This window comes from Zingiber officinale, chromosome 7B (assembly GCF_018446385.1).
Source record: "Zingiber officinale cultivar Zhangliang chromosome 7B, Zo_v1.1, whole genome shotgun sequence".
In the NCBI taxonomy this organism is placed as follows: Eukaryota; Viridiplantae; Streptophyta; class Magnoliopsida; order Zingiberales; family Zingiberaceae; genus Zingiber; species Zingiber officinale.
In genome coordinates, this window is record NC_055999.1 from 43368304 (window position 1) to 43384232 (window position 15929).

At 36.0% G+C, this 15929-nt stretch overlaps 1 protein-coding gene across 1 annotated transcript in view; it reads left to right on the plus strand.

The window, feature by feature from the left end:
* LOC122005710 (protein ZINC INDUCED FACILITATOR-LIKE 1-like) overlaps nt 1-15929 on the plus strand; it is a 99541-nt gene that overhangs the window by 28335 nt on the left and 55277 nt on the right. The window lies entirely within an intron of this gene.

Below are 15929 nucleotides of genomic sequence, written 5' to 3' on the forward strand. Positions count from 1 at the left end.
AGCTTGATACACCTAAAACTTGTTGAAGAATCTGGTTCCAGCAATTGTTATTTGTTTAATCACGTGGCTTTGATATTTGACAACCAATTTGAGTCAGTTTGGACTAATGACCTTGTCTTGTATACAATGTTTTGTCTTCGATGCAATGTTTTATCTCGCATATTATGTTAAATTTGAATGAATCTACTTAAAGATTAGTGTGAAGCTTCTTAAAATTTTCATCTTGTTGATATTGTTTTGAGTTTATAGGTAGACCTAAAACAAGCATCTATGATCAGTTATATTTACCTACAAAGCTTATTCTTGAAATCATCACACATATAGAATGGTAGTGGTTAAGTTCCTTGTTTTCTATGCTAAATATCGAGAACCACTCATGTTTAATTTAGGGAGTTTTAGACCCTTGTTGCAGATTTGAACAAATACACTACTAAGTGTTTTTGGAGTGTCTTAGAATTCTTTAGGAACTTTAAAGAGATATTTTGGGTGTTTCAGATTAAGCGACCAATACTTTATTTTGATCAATCAAAGATGAAATTGAAACTAGTCTCCACCTTGTATCACGCTTGGTTGACTAAAACTTTTGTTCAGTCAACTAAATTGGGAGCACTAGGAACTAGAATCTTATTAATAAATTTTTACGTGACTTGCACTATTTTAGGCAGCAAAGTTTACTCTTTAATGGAGAGTGGTTGACCCAAACATTTGTCAATCAAAAATTTCTCTTTGTTGGATTTAGGACTAAAGGTTGGTCACTATAGCTATTTGGTTAGTAGAAAAAAAGGACACATTTAGTTAAACTTCTCAATGAGAGAACAAAATTTGAATTCTAACTTGCAATGGACATTTATATTCGACTTTGGTGGCACAAAAATTTGCATAGTTGACTAAAAATGATCTTTGTTTAGATCAGATTTTTTAATAACTTCAGAAAATCTTTTCTATAAAACCTCTAGAAATCCGTGGGGCCGACACTAGGGGGGCCGCTAAGGTAGCGGATCTACCTTAGGAAAAGTCATCATTCTCATATGAAATTCATATTATGAAAAAGATTTTTGACCATATTTGGATAAACTTTTCTAAAAATCCTTGAATATTTCATCTTTAGATAAAACTATTATTCTCATTATAGAAAAAATGGTGCTTTTCAAGGTTAAAATCTTATGATAATCTAAGGTTCAAAATCTCAATCCGTGTCAAAGTTTCGGCCTTTACTGGAATGATAATTGTGCCAACATTAAAAATACATGGTGTTGGTGATGGATTGGAGGTTGAAGGAATAAAGAGATGATACATGGGAAGGAGACATTATTTGTGCCGAGCGAGACAATCAAAGTCATGAAGACTTTCAACCTCATATATAATTGTCAAACCTAAAGGACCCAAAGTGTCACGCCCCGGAGGTATATATGTTTGACAAAACGGACGACATCCCCTTGTGACAATGGTAGATACAATATGATACATAAATACATAGTTATACAAGTACAACCACGCAAGATAATAAGATCCAACTAACAATTGTAAAAATATACAAAAAACCATTCAAACATAAATTTAATAGACTACGTGCCAACACGACTTAAACATAAGTACATAACAACTACCGTAACTAATATAAAAAAAAATCCAACAAGACCATAATCCACACATAAGTCAATTATTATATGAAACTAGTTTGAAAAATCTAAAGTGCAAGCAAATGCAAAACGAAACAACATGAAAATCTCTCGAAGTGATGTGAGACTAGCGGACATGACCTCCAAACGACTCCTTTTATCCTCTATATGCTACTTGTTGGTTGCTACTCAGAATATCGTACTGGTTCTCTGTACAAAAATTTTGTACAAGTCCCGAACCTTTCCTAACAACCTATTGTGTTCTTTAAAAATTAAACTTGGAATCGCAAACAGAACTTAACATTATTGATTCCAAGTTCAACTTATCTGTTCTTAGAGGTTTAGACTTGGATCGCAAACGATGCTTAACATTATTAATCCAAATCCACCGATGTTACAAAGTTGATTAAATATTTATTTCAAAGATCGGCTTCTAGGGTAAACATGGCGAGGCACTAGGCCTTCTTGGTTATGGGATCATCCACCACTTCCTAGACAAAACCTTCCAAAGAAATTTAATATTTAATCCCCTTATAGTAACTCTAGGTTTCCACTAAAAACAATCAAATCACAAGATCGAAAAACAAAAGAAACACAAAATCGAAATATAAAATTGATTGCCTAAAACCAATAGCCTCTTGTGTTTGGTATTTCAAAATCCATACAAAGCAAAACTAGTATGATGCGGAATAAAACAACTAGTTATACCTTTCTTTGTAAACAAAAACCTCTTGATCTTCTATTGTATTCCTCTCCTTCTCTTGGACATCGTGTGGGCGACGATCTACCAAGAAGAAATCCACCAAAACCTTCTACTCTTTCAAGTTTCGGCCACCACCACAATGCTCAAGGGATGCTAGAAAACAATGCCTTCTTTCTCTACTTCTTCACCTCCAAACAACCGGCCACCAAGAGCTCCACAAGGGTTGATGCCGCCAGCCGCCAGCCACCAAGAAGAAGAAAAGGAGAAGAAGAGAGGGCCGACCACCAAGGATGGAAGAGAGGAACAATAGAAGAGGGTTGTATCTCTTGAAGGCATCCTTTACCTCTCTTTTATAATCCTTGGTGAATCCAAAAAAGGAAAGTTTTATAAAAAAATAAAACTTCCTTTTATTCCTCTATATGACCGGCCACAACATTTTTAAATAATCAAGAAAAGATTTTAAACAAAAATTAAAATCTCTCTTTTAAAACATCCCTTATGCGGTTAGCTATAAAAGGAATGTTTTATAAATTAAAATCTCTCTCTTTTAAATCCTTTTATGGATATCTATAAAAGATAAAATTTTTTAAAAATAAAATTCCTTTTATATCATGGTTACAAAAAAGAAAAGTTTTCTTAAAAATTAAAATATTTCTTTTAACATTATAGATATCTACAAATTAGGAAAAATATCTAATCTCTCTTTTAATCCTTTGTAGAAAACCTATAAAAGGAAAGATTTTAAAATTTAAAATTCTCTTTTAAAACCATGTGGATAAAAACATAAAAGGAAAGGTTTTATCAAAATTTTATTTTCAATAAAATTCCCCTTTCCTTTCCTTACTTGGCCGACCCCTTGCTTGGGCACCAAGCGAGGCTTGGCCGACCTTAGCTCTAGCTCCAAGCTTGGCTTGGCCGGCCTCTTGCTTGGGCTCCAAGCAAAGATAGGGGCCGGCCCCTAGCATGGGCTAAGAGGCTAGTCTTTGGGTGGATATAAGACTTCATATAAGAGGCTACAATAGGGACCGAGAGGAGGAATTGGTTTTGGTCTCCCGATGATCTTGAATTTCCCGTGTTCGCCTCGAATACCCAACTCAAGTTCATCAATAATACCTCATACCACTAAAGAGCTACTATTGAACTACCGCACCAATCCCAAATTACATTATGGACTCTCTCTTATCATGAGTGTGTTAATCAAGTGTTTAAGATATCGAATGTCCATTAATTAAATGAGTTACTGACACTCACTCAATTAATATCTAGCTCCAAAAATAGTACCACTCAATTTTATTGTCATGTCGGACTAAGTCCAACTGCAGGGTTTACATGACAATCCTTATGAGCTCATCTTGGGAACATCATCAACTTAGATCACTAGGACACAGTTTCCTTCTATAACCAATAACACATCATATAAATAATATTATTTTCCAACCTATCGGGCCTTTTGACTTAATTAGCTAAATTTCACCCATTGATAAGTCAAAGAAATAAATACTAAGTATACGTGCTTGTTGTTATATCGGGATTAAGAGTACATACTACTATAATAACTGAGGTTTTGTTCTTTTATGCAGTCAGTATAAAAAGAACAACCTCAAATGATCCTACTCAATGCACTCTAAGTGCACTAGTGTAATTTTATAGTCAAGATAAACTAATACCAAATTACACTACGACCATTCCAATGGTTTGTCTATTTCCATTTTGGTCGTGAGCTACTATTTATAATTTATAAGAAACTGATAACATGATCTTCTGTGTCACACCAAACACCATGTTATCTACAATATAAATTAAATGGACAACTACATTTAACATAAATGCATACATTTGACCAATGTGATTCTTATTTCATAAAATAAATGTTTACAAAAAGCTAGACTTTTAATATACACTCTAACAATCTTCCACTTATACTAAAAGACTATGCTGCCATATACACTACCATACATCTGATTCCCATCCCCTCAACATGCCGATCAAAAGTTCTCACCGGAAGGGCCTTAGTGAAAGGATCTGCCAGGTTATCTGTTGATGTAATCTTGGCGACAACAACTTCTCCTCGCTTTACGATGTCTCGTATTAGATGGTACTTGCGTTCAATGTGTTTACTTGCCTTATGGGCTCGTGGTTCCTTCGAGTTTACTAGTGCACCACTATTATCACAATAAATTGTGATAATTTTGGGCAAATCAGGAATCACATCTAAGTCCATTAGAAAGTTCCTAAGCCATACTGCTTCTTTGGCTGCCTCAGAGGTTGCCACATACTCAGCTTCCATGGTAGAGTCCGAAACGCATTTCTTCTTAACACTCCTCTATGATATGACTCCACTTTCCAAAGTAAACACATAACCTAAGGTAGACTTACTATTATCCCTATCTGATTGGAAGTCCGAATCCGTGTAACTCACAGAGAGCAAATCGTCTGCTTGGTAAACCAGCATATAATCTCTAGCCCTTCTCAGGTACTTTAATATATGCTTTACCGCAGTCTAATGTCCTTGTCTTGGATTACTTTGATATCTACTAACCATGCCCACGGCAAAACAGATATCTGGTCTCGTACATAGCATTGCATACATTAGGCTTCCCACAGCCGAAGCATAAGGAACTGCCTTCATGTCTTCTATCTCCTTTGATGTCTTAGGAGACATCTCTTTAGATAAGGGTACTCCATGCCTAAAAATAAGGGTACTCCATGCCTAAAAGGTAAGAAACCTTTCTTGGAGTTTTGCATGCTAAAACGAGCAAGGATTGTATCAATGTATGAAGGTTGGGATAAACATAATATTTTTTTCTTGCGATCCCTTATTACTTTGATCCCAAGAATATGTCCGCATTCTCCCAAGTCCTTCATATCAAATTGCTTGGACAACCATACCCTTACGTCTGATAACACCTTGACATTGTTGCCAATTAACAAAATGTTATCTACGTATAGTACAAGAAATACCACGACGTTTCCGTCACTCTTTTTGTATACACAAGACTCATTCGGACACTGAATAAATCCATAAGACTGGATTACTATATTAAATTGGATGTTCCAAGATCTTGAAGCTTGCTTCAATCCATAAACGGACCGTTTGAGCTTACAAACAAGATGCTCTTTGCCCTTTGTAATGAACCCCTCTGGTTGCTTCATATGGATGTTTCTTCAAGTCTTCCATTAAGGAAAGCTGTCTTGACATCCATTTGCCAAACCTTATAATCCATATGAGCAGCAATAGATAAGAGTATCCGGATAGACTTAAGCATAGCTACTGGCAAAAAAGTTTCCTCATAATCGATTCCCTCTTTCTGAGTATACCCCTTCGCAACAAGCCTTGCTTTGAAGGTTTCTATCTTCCCGTCTGTCCCTCTTTTCCTTTTGTAGACCCATTTACATCCAATAGCTTTTACACCATTTGGTAGTTCTACTAGCTCCTAGACTTGATTAGAATACATAGATTCTATCTCAGAGTTCATTGCTCTTTGCCAAGATGCTGCATCTTTATCTTGTAGTGCTTCATCATATGTTCAGGGATCAGGTTCATGTTCACTAGGGATCAAGTCCGAAGACTCTCCCAAAAACATGAATCTATCAGGTTGCCTCACAACCCTCCCATTACGACGAGGCACTGTCTGAAATTGTGCATCATTTGTGATACGTGTTGCAGTTTCTTGTGGTAGTTCATCTTGCACTGTTGGTACTAAGTTAGACGTATCCTCTCTAGTTTCCTCGAGAATAATTTTACTCGTGGGCTTGTGATTTATTACATAGTTTTCTTTTAAAAATTGGGTATTAGTGCTAACAATGACCTTCTGATCTTTAGGACTATAACATAAATCACCTTTCGTTCCTTTGGGATAACCCACAAACAAGCGTACTTCTGTACGTGATTCCAACTTATCAGTGTCTCCCTTCAGCACATGTGCTGAACTACCCCAAATCCGAATATGTTTCAGACTAGACTTACGCCCATTCCACAATTCTGTGGGAGTAGAAGGTACTGACTTAGAAGGTACCAAGTTTAGAATATACACTGCTGTTTCCAGAGCATATCCTCAAAACGAATTTGGTAATTCTGAATAACTCATCATCGATCTAACCATTTCCATAAGAGTCCTATTCCTTCGTTCTGCCACACCATTTTGTTGGGGTGTACCAGGTGCAGACAGTTGGAATTGAATCCCAGCTTCTGATAAGTAACTCCTAAACTCTCCTAAGAGATACTCACCACCACGATCAGATCGTAGTGTCTTGATACTTTTACCATGACGTTTCTCCACACCAGCCTTTATTCTTTGAACTTATCAAAGCACTCAGACTTGCGGCGCATCAAGTAAATGTATCTGTATCTCGAATAGTCGTCTATAAAAGAGACACAATATTCGAAACCACCTCTCGCCTGGATAGTCATAGGTCCACACAAATCAGAATGAACCAATTCCAATACATCTTTTGCTCTATACCCCTTGGCCTTAAAAGGTCTCTTGGTCATTTTTCCTTCCAAGCAAGATTCGCAGGTTGAAAAATTTTCCACCACCAATGAACCCAAAAGTCCATCGGCTATTAGTCTTTGAATCCTACTTAAGTTAATATGTTCAAACCTTAGATGCTAAAAATATGTTTGGTTCATTTCCAAAGGTTCCTTTCTCTTATTAGAATTAGAGGATGTGCTATTAATTTTCATTTGTTGCTTGTGGGAGTTATTGGATTTAGATTATATAAATTACCCAGAACAGATAACAACCCTATTTTTCCTGATAACCACTTTGTGATCAAAAGAAACAGAATATCCATCCAAAAATAATTTAGAAACTGAAATTAAATTCTTTCTAAAACTTGGTACATAAAAACAATTTCTCAAAATCAAAGTTCTATTCCTATCAAATGATAAGTAGACGTCTCCCACTGCAACAGCCGCCACTTTCGTAGCATTGCCCATGTAGACGGTAATCTCTCCTTCATATAGTCGTCGGGTTTCCTGGAATCCCTACAATGAATTGCAGACATAATCAGTGGCTCCCGTATCTACACACCAGGTACTAGTAGATAACACCACTAAACATGTTTCAACAACTAGAGAATAAGATATACCTTTATTGTTCTTCTTTTTACGAGGATAGTCCGCTTTCCAATGTCCTGCCTGCTTGCAGATAAAGCACTTGCCCTTTGGCTTCTTCACTCCTGCTTTTAGTCCAGTACCTAGAGATCGATTCACTTTCTTTGCCGAACCAGCTTGTTTCTTTTTCTTCTTCTTACCTTTCGATTTAGAAGTAGAAACATTTTCAGCAAAGTGAATTTGAGAGTTTCGACGAAATATTCCTTCTGCTGCTTGAAGTTATGTCAAAAGTTCCACCAATGAATAGATCCTTTTATTCATATTGTAGTTCAGGCGGAATTGCTCAAAACTTTTGGGCAGCGTTTGAAGAATAATATCGAACTGGGTTTCCCCATCGATTTTAGCTCCAAGGATTTGTATCTCGTTCAAGTAAGTCATCATTTTGAGAATATGATCCCTTACGGGTGCCCCCTCTAACATGGTAGCTATCATTAAGTTTCTCATAATCTCTTGCCTAGCAGCCCGATTCTGGTGTCTGAAGAGTTCCTTGAGATTGTGCATCATGTCATAGGCAGTGGGCATGACCTGATGTTGATGTTGCAACACATTTGACATAGAAGTCAAAATGTAATACCGCGGCATCTCATCTGCCTTAACCCATTTTCAATGATGCTCAATCTCCTCTTCACTAGAATCGCTATTAGGCTCATTAGGGCAGACCTCTAACAGTACAAACTTATAGTCTTCAGTAGTTAGGACAATGTCCAGGTTTCTTTTCCAATCTATGTAATTGGGACAGTAAGTTTGTTCTCTTTCAGAATAACAGCAAGTGGGTTGAAAGTCATTTGAAATCCTAAGAATCACAAAATAAGTTTTGGTCAAAACTTAAGAATTTAGAATAATATTGATTCCTCAAACAGTATCATTTAAATTCACCAACACCTCAAAACATCGTGAATTTTGTATGCCATGATAGTGTGGACGTATACAAATTCAAACATTTGTAAGAGGAGGTTTTAACCATTAATTTTATTCTTGTCAACCTAACTTTATGACAAATAAAATTAATAGTTGGTATTACTTTGGTCACACAAATAATAGCAGTGACTCCGATGGGGAGGATACTATTAAATGTGCCTAAGTGTATACCATTACTTGATACTTAGTCCATTAAATAAGATTGTACCCCTTCAGATGGAGAAAATCACACGCTCCTAAATAATTTTCTATAATCATACATAAAGGAAGTTTGATCTAGTGATCCGTAAACAAACTCATCCGATGTTAAGGAAGACACTCAGAGCCTACGCACAAGTTTATTTGCATCACTTACAAACTAGTAATGGAGACCGTTGAATTTATTTAAAATCCCTCTCCCACTTAGTTATTTAAAATGAGGAATTTTATCATGCAAGCACACATGCACAGATCACAGCAAATAAAAGCAATAAATATGGAAAATAAATTTTCAACTATTATGATCTCTTTTATCACTGTTCTTCGTGTGCCACCAACCCTAGTAGTCGTCAACCCTAGCCGCCAGTCCTAGAGCTCATGTCGTCATGCCCATCGAGCTTCATTTTCCGCTGCGCCTCTGGTCCTCCAATAGCACCACGCCTCGCAAGGATATGATCCGCGACAAAAATAGAATTTTACATTTATCGATCCTATATTCACGAGGGAATGTACATATAATCTAGATCGAAAAAAAATATAAAATCCTAATAACTAATACAACTCCTGCTGTATTTAATATTACAATCATGCACACACATAAATGCCCTTGACATACCCAAGGGTCCAATCACACACAAAACACAATAGGCCATAATAGTTGGATCTAGGATGCCTGCAACCATAGAGTTAATATATTTGCATATCCTACTATTATTATGCCTAAATTATGTATGACATGTGCATAATTAAACTGAAAATCAAACACACAGAGGAAAAGTCCTAACTCTGATATCAATTGTTGGTTGCTACTCGGAATATCGTACTGTCCCTGTACAAAAATTTTGTACAAGTCCCGAACCTTTCCTAACAACCTATTGTGTTCTTTAGAAATTAAACTTGGAATCGTAAACAGAACTTAACATTATTGATTCCAAGTTCAACTTATCTGTTCTTAGAGGTTTACACTTAGATCGCAAACGATGCTTAACATTATTAATCCAAATCCACCCATATTACAAAGTTGATTAAATATTTATTTCAAAAATCGACTTCTAGGTTAAACATGGCGAGACACTAGGCCTTCTTGGTTATGAGATCATCCACCACTTCCTAGATAAAGCCTTCCAAAGAAATTTAATATTTAATCCCCTTATAGTAACCATAGGTTTAATCACTAAGAACAATCGAATCATAAGATCGAAAAACAAAAGAAACATAAAATCGAAATATAAAATCGGTTGCCTAAAACCAATAGACGCTTGTGTTTGGTATTTCAAAATCAATACAAAACAAAACTAGTATGATGCGGAATAAAACAACTAGTTATATCTTTCTTTGTAAACAAAAACCTCTTGATCTTCTATAGTATTCCTCTCATTCTCTTGGACGTCGTGTGAGCGATGATCTATCAAGAAGAAATCCACCAAAATTTTCTACTCTTTCAAATTTCGGCCACCACTACAATGCTCAAGGGATGGTAGAAAACAATACCTCCTTTCTCTACTTCTTCACCTCCAAACAACCGGCCACCAAGAGCTCCACAAGGGTTGATGTCGCTGGCCACCAAGAAGAAGAAAAGGAGAAGAAGAGAGGGCTTACCACCAAGGATGGATGAGAGGAACAATAGAAGAGGGTTGTATCTCTTGAAGGCATCTTTTATCTCTCTTTTATAATCCTTGGTGAATCCAAAAAAGGAAAGTTTTATAAAAAAAATAAAACTTCCTTTTATTCCTCTATATGACCGGCCACAACATTTTTAAACAATAAAGGAAAGATTTTAAACAAAAATTAAAATCTCTCTTTTAAAACATCCTTTATGTGGTTAGCTATAAAAGGAATATTTTATAAATTAAAATCTCTCTTTTTTAAATCCTTTTATGGATATCTATAAAGATAAAATTTTTAAAAAATAAAACTCCTTTTATATCATGGTTACAAAAAAGGAAAGTTTTCTTAAAAATTAAAATCTTTCTTTTAACATTATAGATATCTACAAATAAGGAAAGATATCTAATCTCTCTTTTAATCCTTTGTAGAAAATCTATAAAAAGAAAGATTTTAAAATTTAGAACTCTCTTTTAAAACCATGTGGATAAAAACATAAAAAGAAAGATTTTATCAAAATTTTATTTTTAATAAAATTCCCCTTTACTTTCCTTACTTGGCCGACCCCTTGCTTGGGCACTAAGCAAGGCTTGGCCGATCTTAGCTCTAGCTCCAAGCTTGGCTTGGCCGACCTCTTGCTTGGGCTCCAAGCAAGGATAGGGGCCGACCCCTAGCATGGGCCAAGAGGCTAGACTTTGGGTGGATATAAGACTTTATATAAGAGGCTACAATAGGGACCGAGAGGAAGAATTGGTTTTGGTCTCCCGATGATCTTGAATTTCTCGTGTTCACCCCAAATACCCAACTCAAGTTCATCAATAATAACTCATACCACTAAAGAGCTACTATTGAACTACCGCACCAATCCCAAATTATATTATGGGCTCTTTCTTATCATGAGTATGTTAATGACCCTGTGTTTAAGATATCGAATGTCCATTAATTAAATGAGTTACTGACACTCACTCAATTAATATCTAGCTCCAAGAATAGTACCACTCAACTTTATTGTCATGTCGGACTAAGTCCAACTGCAGGGTTTACATGACAATCCTTATGAGCTCATCTTGGGAACATCATCAACTTAGATCACTAGGACACAGTTTCCTTCTATAACCAATAACACACCATATAAATAATATTATTTTCCAACCTATCGGGCCTTTTGACTTAATTAGCTAAATTTCACCCATTGATAAGTCAAAGAAATAAATACTAAGTATACGTGCTTGTTGTTATATCGGGATTAAGAGTACACACTACCATAATAACTGAGGTTCTGTTCTTTTATGCAGTTAGTATAAAAAGAACAACCTCAAATGGTCATACTCAATACACTCTAAGTGCACTAGTGTAATTTTATAGTCAAGATAAACTAATACCAAATTACACTATGACCATTCCAATGGTTTGTCCATTTCCATTTTGGTCGTGAACTACTAATTATAATTTATAAGGATTTAATAACATGATCTTCTGTGTCACACCAAACACCATGATATCTACAATATAAATTAAATGGACAACTACATTTAACATAAATGCAGACACTTGACCAATGTGATTCTTATTTCATAAAATAAATGTTTACAAAAAGTTAGGCTTTTAGTATACACTCTAATACTACTGGGGGAAAGAAAACATCAATGTGTTCAACCGTGTATAAAACAATGAGCGATGATAAGTAATGATCAACATGGGAACTACACAACGTAAGCATATACAAGTGTAAATATCATAGATAAATCATCATATAAGTGAGAAATTGCTCTATCTCAATAAATATAAATGACCAAGACATCTAACTATTTAGTTATAAACTACGGGAGAACGCTTTACCATAAATGACCTTGTGAGCAGTTTGAAATGTCAGATCCTTGTCTGCATGAGAACGCTCTACCACGAATGACCTCGTGGGTAGACAAGATGTAGCTATCTAGCTACGGATTGCAAGAGAATGCTCTACCACGAATGGTCTCGTGGATAACCCAGGATATAACAATCACAGTCTGGGAGAGGAATGACAACCACAGACAGGATATATACATTAAAGCAATAAACAAGTAGTACACATGTGATAATCATCACATAATAATAATAATAATAATAATAATAATAATAATAATATATGCATTTCCATACAGTGTATACAATCACAACTAGCAAGGTAAACTATCAACCATACACATCACACGTGTGTAAACTACAAAATATGGATAGTCAAAATGGGACTGCATGGATATCAAATTGATCAACTCAAAGATCATGCAACCATGTATTAAACTCTAGCAAAGATAAGAATAGAATCAAGGTAGTAAAGCTACCAATCCAACATAACTCATGCACTAAGGAAAGAAATACTCGCCTGATATGTAGATCGTGCTGAATGTCTTCACGTCTAAAAGTCTGCTTCAAATCAAAATCCTACAATGTAGAACACAAATTATAGTTAAATTCTATTATAAGTCTAGTAGTAGCATCAACCGATTTATTAGATAGGCTAATCGATATAACCAATTAATTGAACCAGTTAATTATTGAAATACTAGCTTAACCATTAAACTGATTAGCATGGGATCACTCATCTAACTAAGCTTAACTAACCAATTTAATTTAATGATTCTGGTTAACAACAATCAAGGAATCATCTAAGTCAAACCAATCAACTAATTACTAACCTTGATTAATTCGGGTTAATTACCTTAATCCTTCTCTTCTATTAACAATCGAGATTGGCTAGTGGTGGGGAACAAGAATCGACGATCGGCTACCGAAGGCGACAGCGACATTCAACTATGTCTGCCTTCTAGGACAGTAGTGTAAGAGGGAGGAAAGGTGCGGTCATAGCCATTGGAGGCTGGTAGGGATGTCAGAAAAGGAGGCAGGTAGCAACGACATTGGAGGTGGCTAATTGGTGATCCTCTTTCAAGTTCTTGTAGAGCTTGGCGACGGTGGTGAAGCCGATTTGTCGAACTCATCGCAGTAGGTGATGGTGAGGTTGTGGAAAAGGGGGAAAATGAGAGGGGAAACGTTGCGCTTGCTTGTGTGAGCAAAGGGGTAAGCCAGGGCACCGACGCCTCATGAGGTGGTGGTGACGGCGCCACAAGCACACATGAGGAAGGAGACTTCAGCCGACGACGGTGACTGGCTGCACGACACCGTACACGAGAGGGGAAGGTAGAAATGGTAGGCGCGGTGGGAGGAGAGACTGGGGAATAGGGATGCGAAGAAATGAAACCTAGGTTTTTATATTTATACTTAGGTTAATTAATTATAACCTTAGGTTAATGAAATCAATCAACTCCCAAGTTAAGTGATATTCTAAACAGGCTCACTCAAAGCCCAATATATTTATCCCCTTAAAAATGTCATATGAATTAGGTTTAAATCCCAAAAAATTCCTAAAATGTCCCAAAAAATTATATAAAGTTATTTCTTAATTAACATTTATTATTTTATTATTATTTAATTGTCGTATCTAGCATTCTCTTCCACTAATAAAAATTTAGTCTCCAAATTTCCTGCTTAAGTGCGATAAGTAAGCAATACCATGTTCAATCAGTCCAAGTACTGAAGGAATTACACGCACCTTAAGTAAATAGGTGAGAGTATCGAGCTTGGATCATTTCTTCAAACTCCCAAGCGGATGGTTTTGTTCCGTAATTGACGCTTTTTGTGACCCAGAATCCGCACAGCAACCTCTTCATAAGTTGCATCTCGCTGGAGTGGGATCAACACACCCTTCAAAATGTGAGTAGGATGCAACATATACTTCCTCAACATGGATACATTATGTATACCGGCAAGGGTAGGTGGTAGTGCCAGTCGATAGGCTACTCATCTATCCTCTTCAATATCTGAAAGGGCCCGATGTAGTGAGGGGCTACCTCTCAGTCCAAACCTCTTAACCCCTTTAATGGGTGTAACACGCAAAAACACATGGTCATCTATTATAAACTCCAAAGGTCTCCATCTCCAATTTGCATAACTCTTTTGTCGATCCAGGGCTTCCTATATTCTTCGTCTAATGGTATGTACTAATTCTGCATCATGCTGAATGCTTTGTGGTCCCAAAATTTGTTGTTCTTCAACTTCTTCTCATAAAGTAGGGGATCGACAAGCCGCCATATAAAGCTTTAAAAGGCGCCATCTGAATAACAGAATGATAGTTGTTCTATGCAAATTCCACTAAATGTAAATGATCTTCCCAACTGCCTCCGAAATCTATTACGCACGCTCTTAACAGAACCTCCCGTGTCTGTATGGTGTGCTTTGATTGCCTATCTGTCTACGGGTGAAATGTTATACTAAAACGGAGCTATGTACATGGCTTATTAGAGACTTTGTCAGAATCGCGAGGTGAATTGCAAATCTCTATTAGATATGATACTCGGAGATATATTGTGTAGTCTGGTAATCTAACGAGTTCGTTTGAGCAGATTTGGTTAATTTCTAAAAATCCTTGGATATTATATCTTTAGATAAAACTATTATTCTCATATATAAAATAGTGATTTTCATGGTTAAAATCTTATGATATCCAAGGTTCAAAATCTCAAATCATGTCAAAGTTTCATCCTTTAAATGGAATGATAATTATGCCAACATTTCGATATATGGTGTTGGTGATAGATTGGAGGTTGAAGGAGGAAGGAGATGAAACATGAGAAGGAGACATTGTTTGTGTCGAGCGAAACAATCGAAGTCATGAAGACTTTCAACCTAATGTATAATTGTTAAACCTAAAGTACCCAAAGACTCATGCGGAATGTGTTGTTGTAATCTAGGATCTTTTTTAGGTAGATTGATTATATGGATATTTGATAACGTAGGTAAACATTACCTTGAGCTTATTATTTTCAAGTATTGTCATTTAGGTGTGTTCGTGAGTTATGTCTTTATCAATGGATCAGCTCTTGAACTATTGGGTAATTTAAGGAGTTCATAGTCTTACTAAAGGCTGCCTAGATTGGATTAAAGTGATAACCAATTGGAATAATTGTTTCATTCAATAGGAATACTAGTTTTTGGAGAACAAGATATTTTTATTGGAGTTGCAATTGACAAGATTATTTGTGCAGTCAACTAGGAGACGATAGACAACTTGGAACTCTTTTCAATCAATTAGAATATTGCTATTGGATATAACCATGCTTAAAAAACTCGTGCTGAATTGCTCGGTACGGGCGAAACATTTCGTTTCGTCCGCCGATTGTCATTCTCGAGGTCCTGAGCCTCATGGTCACCACGGAGGGGTCACGTGATCCTCGCGGCTACGGTGGACGCGTCGCACGAGCCCCGTGATTGCTGGCGACAGAACGGGAAGACGCAAGAAATTAGCTTTTAATTAAATAAAACTTAGATTAATAATTTTAATCAACTCCTACCTATAATATGGATAATTTAAATAGTCTTAATTTAACCCTAATAAAATTATCCATTATATATATATATATTAAAAAAATTATTTTATTTTTATTTTTTAAATATTTAGATTAATTTTTTTATTATTAGTTAATATATTTTATATTTAAAAAATAATGAAACCATATCGGCACGGCACGATACCATATCAAAATCATATCGTTCCGGTCCAAGACCGAAACCTCTATATGGGTCGAGATTTTAAACCATGGATGTAACATTTATATATTTTTAATATTTAATCTGGACGATGTTTTCATTCTACTAGAGTAGTCATTTTTAGTTCTATGTGAACATTAGATCATTGTATATAAAGCTTTGGATGGTGTTTTGGACATTTATCCAT